This window comes from Bos mutus, chromosome 11 (genome assembly GCF_027580195.1).
Source record: "Bos mutus isolate GX-2022 chromosome 11, NWIPB_WYAK_1.1, whole genome shotgun sequence".
Lineage (NCBI taxonomy): Eukaryota > Metazoa > Chordata > Mammalia > Artiodactyla > Bovidae > Bos > Bos mutus.
The window spans coordinates 30,807,751-30,816,252 of NC_091627.1; the positions used below are offsets into that span (position 1 = coordinate 30,807,751).

The following is an 8,502-nucleotide window of genomic DNA, read 5'->3' on the forward strand; positions in this document are numbered from 1 at the left end:
TTTTGCTGCACGACAGAATGCAAGTGTCGGTTTTAACAAGAAAACATCCACTGGTAGTAGGACTTTTTGTCAATTAAAACCAAGTCCATGCAAGAAGGGAAAAAACTGGGCGTGAGCCAGGCTCCACCCAGAATCCTTGTCACATTTCTGCATGGAAGCTCCTATTTAGAGTCCTTGGGATTCCCTTTGTGTGAGGTCCTCTGGGCAGAGTCTCGTGGCCATGGAACCTGGTTGCAGAATCTGACTCAGTATCTAGTCCTCAAATACATGGCGAATGGAGCCTGGCTCTCCAAAACTGCCCTTGGACTACAATCACTCCGGCAAGCCTGGCTCTGATCCGGGTGGTAGCCAGGGTGCTACAGAGAAACAAAAGGATCTAAGTGGATATACGGAGGGAAAGATTTATTTTAAGCAACTGGCTCATGGGACTGTGGGGAGGGCAGTTGGCAAGTCTGAAATTTGTAAGGCAGCCTGGTAGGCTGGTAATTAAGAGTGGGTGCTTCAGTCTTGAGTCTGAATTCTGCAGGGCAGCAGGCTGGAAACACTGATAGGCTGTCAGTGTGATGGTCTTGAGGAGAATCCCTTCTTCTGAAAACTTTGGTCTTTACGCTTAAAGCCTCAGTTGATTGGGTGAGGGTCACCCACTTTATGGACCATAATCTGCTTTACCCAAAATTTACTGATTAAAATAGTATCTAAAAAAATACCTTGACAGCAGCATCTCCAGTAGTGTTTGACCAAATAATTGGGCACCATAGCTTAGCCAGGATGACACACAAATGAACCATCATACTCAGCATACTCTGCTCTCCGACCATCACATTTAAGCCTGCCTACCTATACCTCTGACAGTGCCTGCTCCTTCTCCTTGGTCTTACTTACTCACCATCAGCTCTGTGCTTTATCAAGCTACCCATCACCAGTGCTCTTCAAAGCATCCCTACCCCAGCTCTCTTCAAATCCTTCCTTCCTTCTTCAAGACCCAATTCCAGTCCCACTTCCTTGATAAAAGTCTTCCTGGCCTTTCTAGGCCACATGTGTCTCCCTCAGGACTCTTGAATCCCCAGGTGTCCATAGCACAAACTCAGCCTTGATCACATACTTCCTGAACTCCTCTTTTTCCTAGCCTCATTTTTGAGTTACGAGACCTCCACCTCCCACATAGCTGAGGGCTGGGAAAATTGCAATGGATACAAATAGCCATCTGTTGGGGATTTTCTCTACAAAGAATGTAGAGCAATGGTAAAGCATTGGATTAAAACACAAAGCTAAAACAAAACAGAAAAAGCAGAGAAAACGTGGAAGTCTCTCTCTTTGAAGTGAGTCAAAACCAAAAATTGAAGGGGGATGGGTAGGTTGAAGAAGGTGATGTCATTGTAGATAAACAAACCCTCTGGCTCTGGCCCCAGGCAACCTGTGAAAACTCAGGATATTCTGGCCCTGCCATGGAGCTGCTCCTGAGCTGCAGATGGGGTCTCTGGCAGGCATCTGGACCGCATTAAAGGAGGACTGAGTGATTCACTCTACAGGGACCTCTCCAAACAGACAAGTTCAAAGTTCTGCTTTTAATCGATTCAGTGTGTGATATCACTGGGCAGCATTTCCTCCCAAGATAAGGGCAGCATCGATTATCAGATACGAAGTACAGCAGCCTTGAACAGCCAGGAGCCCCCTGCCAGAGCAAAAGGGCCGAAACCAGCTTCAGGAGGGGGCTGCAGGCTCCTACTTTGCCTAGATGAGTACAACTCCCAGCTCAGCTCCAAGCCTGGTGGTCGGAGGGGCCCAGAGCCTCCCCACTGTGAGTCAGGCCCCAGCTGTGAGAAGGAGAGAAGAGGAAGGGGGCATAGAGAACTGACTCTGCTGGTCACCCCCAGTAGTTTTAACTGGGCATTTCTGAAAGGCAAAGTGTGGCAAATCTCAATGTCTTCTCCATCTCACTTAATGTATTAATATCAGTTCAGTTCAGTTCAATTCAGTCGCTAAATCTGACTCTTTGCGACTCCATGGCCTGCAGCATGCCAGGCTTCCCTGTCCTTCGCTATCTCCTGGAACTTGCTTAAACTCATGTCCACTGAGTCGGTGATGCCATCCAACCATCTCATCCTCTGTCATCCCTTCTCCTCCTGCCTTCAATCTTTCCCAGCATCAGGGTCTTTTCCAATGAGTCAGATCTTTATATCAGGTGCCCAAAGTATTAAATTTATCACACCCTATGCTGAGTGCTATGGATGTAACTGACAGCCCTGAGCTTTGCCTGTAGGGGGTGCCCATTCCAGCAGGGAAGAAAGATGACAGTCACTAAGAGAAATTAGGCTGATCAATTTTTAAAGGGCTGAGTGACATCATGGGAGTGGAAGGTTTTTCTGGTTGGCCAGAGTTAGCGGAGTGTGAAGATTTTACCTCTAATTGCTCAGCTATAAACAGAAGGCTTCCAACACTGCCTTTACTCCTTAGCCTGTCCTGTCCTGGTCAGCTTCTGGAGGCTTGGCTCAGCCTGAGGAGGGCCAATACCCAGATCTTAGACTGGATTAGAAGCCCTTCCTATATGCTCATCCTATGATCAGTGATACCTAGACATTGTATTAAAAAGCAGAGACATCCCTTTGCCTACAAAAGTCCGTATAGTCAAAGCTATGGTTTTTTCAGTGGTCATGTACGGATGTAAGAGTTGTACCATAAAGAATTGATGCTTTTGAATTGCGGTGTTGGAGAAGACTCTTAAGAGTCCCTTGGACTGCAAGGAGATCAAACCCATCAATCCTAAAGGAAATCAATCCTGAATATTCATTGGAAGGACTGATGCTGAAGCTGAAGCTCCAATACTTTGGCCACCTGATGTGAAGAGCCAACTATTGGAAAAGACCCCAATACTGGGAAAGACTGTGGGCATGAGAATAAGGGAACGACAAAGGACGAGATGGTTGGATGGCATCACTGAGTCAATGGACATGAGTTTGAGCAAGCTCCGGAGATGGTGAAGGACAGGGAGGCCTGGCGTCTATGGTGTCACAAAGCATCCATGGTGTCTATGTCGCAAAGCAGACATGACTGAGCGACTGAACAACAATGATCAGTGACAACCACCACCACCCATATTACTTCTCATGCTGTATTTTAATTGTCTGTTTCACTTCCAGCCTTATCTGCTGAACACTAAGTTTCTTGCTTTCATTGGAATATTCATTGGAAGCACTGAGGCTGAAGCTGAAACTCCAATACTTTGGCCACCTGACACAAAGAACTGACTCATTTGAAAAGACCCTGATACTGGGAAAGATTGAAGGGGAGAGGAGAAGGGGACAACAGAGAATGAGATGGTTGGATGGCATCACTGATTCAATGGACGTGTGTCTGAGTAAACTCCAGAAGTTGGTGATGGACAGGGAGGTCTGGCGTGCTGTGGTCCATGGGGTCACAAAGAGTTGGAAATGATTGAGCAACTGAACTGAACTGAACTGAAGTTCCTTGCAGGCAGGGGTATCTCATTTCACTCACCATTTTACTCTTAGAGCCTACAGTTAACAGGGCACATTGGCTACAGCTATAAGTACCCCCTGCTTAACGAGCATTTATGAAAACTTTGCTAATAATCATAGCTGGCATTGTTTGAACAAGCATTATGTGTCAGACGCTGCTAAGCACTTGGCAAATATGGGCTCATTTAGTCCTTGCAATAGTCTTTTGAGTGTGGCATTATTATCCCCCTCATGCAAATAAGGGGCCCAAAACCCAGAGAAACTAAGTAATCTGCCCAAGGTCACACAGCTTGGCTAGATTCAAACTCAGAACTGTCTCTGGTCCCCACAGGTGCTGGCCTGAGTTCCCCTGGAGTGGAAGTGTGTTCTCCTCTAAGTGTATAAGGAGCAGTAAGTGCTTCTATCCAGATGTGGAAAAGATCCACAGAGCTTTGAGTGCTTGACAGACACATCCATGAGAAAGACAGAAGGATCTGCAGTTGTCAGGATCTAAAGCTCCAGGGATAGTGCTCCTAAGCCCACAGCATCTTCAGTAAGGAGGTGAAAGCAGGTACCAGACTGTACGAGGTTTCTCCCAGAAGAAGATAGAAGCCTAAGGCAGGTCCTAGGAAAGTGATGGGAGTGTCAAGCATCATTGCCCCCCGAGGTTCTTGGCATCTCTCTCAGGCTCATCTGGACTTCTCCCTGAAACTTGGGGTCTGATGCATGCAGGAAGCCTCAGAGCCAGTCTCAGACTGAGCTGGATCTGGGGCAAGAAGCAGAGGGATACAAAGAAAGCTTGTTGTCACTGTGAGGGTCAGGGCACCAACTAACACAGACAAGAAGCACAGGTGCAACCGTGCCAAGTGATTCACCTGCTGTCACAGCACAAGCCTTAAGTGGGATGTGCTGAAACATCATAAACCGATCTGCCTGCGGAGGTGTGCTTCTCCCCCAAGAGCTCCTTCCGCCTGCCGCTACTCCCTTGTGGAAAATTAAGAGAGGAGCTTGTCATCACCGAAGGAAAGAAAAGTAGCCTGCTCGTTTCATCACAAAACTCCTGCAAGCCTGTAGCAAATGGCCTCTATTCTTTCCTTCCACCTGATTTATACGGAAGCCATTGTTCACCCTGATGGTGCTCAATATATAACCAGAATGAACACTGTGCATCTCGGTATTTCACCCTCCAAAGCCTCATAGAAAAATGGATGCTAATGAAGAGACCCTCCATGTTTTCCTAAGAAGGCCATCACCTCTGATAATACAGAGGACTTCGGCAGTTCAATGAAGGCAATAAATCAACACAATTTATTAAATACAACAAGCACTTTCCCAGGCAAGTGCTCAGAAAGAGTCCAGAACAGCATGTCACCAGCCCTCAGAATGGAAAAAGGTTCTGGTAGCTACTTAGTATGAACAAAGTTTCAACAAATGCCTCAAGAGAGAGTTCAAACCAGGAACAGTGACGCTCATAATCACCCCATCCCAATCTCTAGCAGAGCTCTCCCTGTGGGATCCTCATCTGTGCTCTTTAGACAGAATCCAATTTACCATCCTTTCTACAGAAACACCCAGATCAGCTCCTGGGACAGAGCTAGAAAATGTTCAAGTGAACAAGGGCAAATTCTGCTGTGCAAACGAAAGTGTGAGTGAAGCGAGATCAAATGCAACGGGTCTCAAGGACACAGGAACCAATTCTTGAATCTGCCCATTGTCTTCCTAGATATAGAGCAGAGAATGGTCCCCCATCCGTGGCATGAAAGGCACCCCAGAGGAGCGCCCATATCCCAAGTCTGGATATGTAGACAGAGCTGGTATAACAACCCATCAGAGCAGGCAGACCACAAGTGTCTGCTTCCTCTGTGAGCAAGAGTTCCTAAAAGAGCCCCTGCGTTGGTAAAGATGTGATCACACTGCTGCTGCTAAGTCACGTCAGTCGTGTCCGATTCTGTGCGACCCCATAGACGGCAGCCCACCAGGCTCCCCCGCCCCTGGGATTCTCCAGGCAAGAACACCATTTCCTTCTCCAATGCATGAAAGTGAAAAGTGAAAGTGAAGTCACTCAGTCATGTCTGACTCCTAGAGACCCCATGGACTGCAGTCCACCAGGCTCCTCCGTCCATTGGATTTTCCAGACAAGAGTACTAGAGTGGGTCGCCAGTACACTTCTCCCCAGCAAAGGCAAGGCTGGGACTGCCACATCCTGACCTCAGCTCCAGTTCTGTTCTTACCTTTTCCCTTGAAGCCCATTGAGGAGAGAAGGGCCATGGCAGGGCTGTTGTGGGGTGACGGCAGGGACTGGCCTGAGAATGGACTCCTCCCTGGGCAGGGAGATTTTGTGAAAACACTGACTCTCGACATCATCCATCTTTCCATTCACCCATTCACCCATCTACCAACTCATTCATCCACGTATTCATCTATCCATCCATCTATTCATTTACGCCCAAATGTTTGCTGAGGGCCTCACTGCACTCAGGACTCTGTGGAAATACAGTGGGTCTCTCGAGGATTCAGGGCATATAAGAGACGATAAAATAGCCTGCTGATCAGTGACATGATAGAAACAATATGAGCTCTGCAAGCACTACACCTGGTCCTCATGTCAGCTGTGTCTTTGGGTAAATTTTGACACCTCTCTGCCTCCAATGCCAAACCTAGAACACAGGGGTTACCATGGTACCTACCTAATAGATTCTTTGTGAGGACTAAATGAAATAATCGATGTTTCCTAAAGAATGATAAGGCATACCATCAGGAGTAGAGAAAATTATTTTAGTTGGAGCAGGGGCAAACTTTGATCTAGTATACATATATCTTTCAGTAAAAAATAATATCAAATTCAATTTCACACAGATACTTAAGATAAACCTAACATTTAAGTCTACACAGATCATGAAAGGTATTTGTAATACATGTTACTGACAAAGGGACAAATGAGCTTGTATACAGAATATATAAAGAATTTCTACAAATCAATAAAAGATTACAAAACAGATGAAATGGCACAACCATTGGAAGGCCGATTTGACACTATCTCCTGCAACTGAATGTCACAGTGCATAACCCAGCAATTATACTCCTAAATATATCTTCAGCATACAAGTGTTTTAATAAGTATGTACAAAGATGTTAATACTACCATTATTTGCAATAGAAACTGGAAACAACACAAAAAATGTTCACAAACAGCAGAATAAATAAGTAAATAATAACAGCAGAATAAATACATAACGGTGCTATAATCATGCAATGGGATCCTACACAGTAAGGAAAATGAAAGATCCCCAGTTGTACGCAATCAGAGCCATGCTCTCAAACACCACATTGAATTAGAGGAATCAGACACACACAGGGCTTCCCCAGTGGTCCACTGGTTGAGAGTATGCTTGCCAATGCAGGGGACACAGGTTTGATCCCTGGTCCAGGAAGATTCCACATGCTTCGAGGCAACTAAGCCCGTGAGCCACAGCTACTGAGCCGTAGGTCTAGAGCCCATGCTCTGCAACCAGGGAAGCTGCTGTGACGAGAAGCCCACGCACCGCAACTAGAGTGGCACCTGCTTGCTGCAATTAGAAAAAGCCCATAACAATGAAGACTTAGCACAGCCAAAAAATTAATTAATAAAAGAAATCAGACATACTCAAACACATGCACACTCTCTGATTCCATATGTGTAATGAGCAAACCAAACAAAAGAGTGAGAGGCAGGACAGAGGCACCTCTGGCGAAGCAGTCAGGGAGCATGAGGAGAGTGTCCAAGGCCCTTGCCCTGTTCTGCTTCTTGACATTTCGTGATGATGTCTTGATTTATGCTTTTTGTACTTTTCAATACATTATATTCATAATTTTTAAAAAACTTACATGGTCTTTGAATATCAAGTGAATACATGGGTGTATGACTCTAGCAAAATTGTGAAGCTAATGACGCCTAAAGGTGGGGACGTCCTGAGGTGACAAAACTCACTAACCTTCACAAGATACAGATCCTATTCTGTATGCTTCACATAAATCGTGTCACTTAGTTGTCACAGCAATCCCAGGAGGGAGGCAATACTATTAGCCCCCATTTTACAGATGCAGGATAAGGCACAGGAAAGGTAAGCGACTTGCTTAAGGTCAGCCTACTAAGTTAGCCGCAAAGCTAAGCTTCAAAGCCAGGCCATCAAGCACCAAATTATGATGGTCGTGCTCTCCGCTGTCTCCCCGCGCTGCCCTCATACAAAGGACCCGCACAGCAACTAACACACCGTCATGCTCATTCTGTATTGACTCATATTATTGCAAACGACAGTCTTTCCTTTTGATTCCCTGCCGTCTACCCAGGGAACCTTCCCATCATCCATCATCCCTCTCCCAATTTATTCTGTGTTAAGTTCTGATACTCTCCCCCATTCCCCAAATTTTGTGTCCATATTTCAAGCAGCCTAGTGAAACACTGCCTATGTGGAGCCTAGGGGATATCAAAGGCATAACAAAGTAGCCTTCTGAAACATAAAAGCAAATAGCCAGGTGGGGGTATCCAGGATATAATATGTTCACCACAAGCACACAAAATGGGATTTAGCCTCACCTGATGATGGCTGGCTGGTGAGACCACCAAAAGTGGTCCAGTGTAAGGGCTGAGGTGTCCACATGGGCTCTTCCTCGGGACCCTGTAGGCGTGTGGGCACTGATGGTGGCCAATCACAGGGAAATTCTACTGTGAACAGCAGGCCTCTTTACCTCCTAGAAAGAAGTCAGAGATGGATGATGCAAATGCATGCAGAAAGAAGCAGGGGGTGGGGAAATGGCTCACAAATATTAGAAAAAGTAAGGAGATGCTCCCAGGGTCCCAGGGCTTGAGGATGTTGTCTGAAATAGACTCAAGATCCAGCTGTTCTCAGGAAGCATCGCCTTTTGAGAATGTGAGGTCATCCATCCAGGAGGAGACACCCCTCCCCTGAGCCCCCTCCAGAGCTGGAAAACCTGGTGGATTTGTTGTCTGAAGGCCACCATTCTGGCTCTGAATATCCACACAGTCCTTTTGGTGCTAAATTTATTTGTC

The 8,502-nt window shown here is 46.2% G+C and overlaps 1 long non-coding RNA gene across 1 annotated transcript in view; it reads right to left on the minus strand.

Moving 5' to 3' along the window:
- Positions 1-8,111, minus strand: part of LOC138989969 (uncharacterized) — a 30,949-nt gene extending 22,838 nt beyond the window's left edge. The window contains exon 1 of the long non-coding RNA XR_011466159.1: positions 8,029-8,111. This is a non-coding gene — a long non-coding RNA (uncharacterized lncRNA). The remainder of the gene's footprint in view (positions 1-8,028) is intronic.
- Positions 8,112-8,502: the final 391 nt, after the last annotated feature.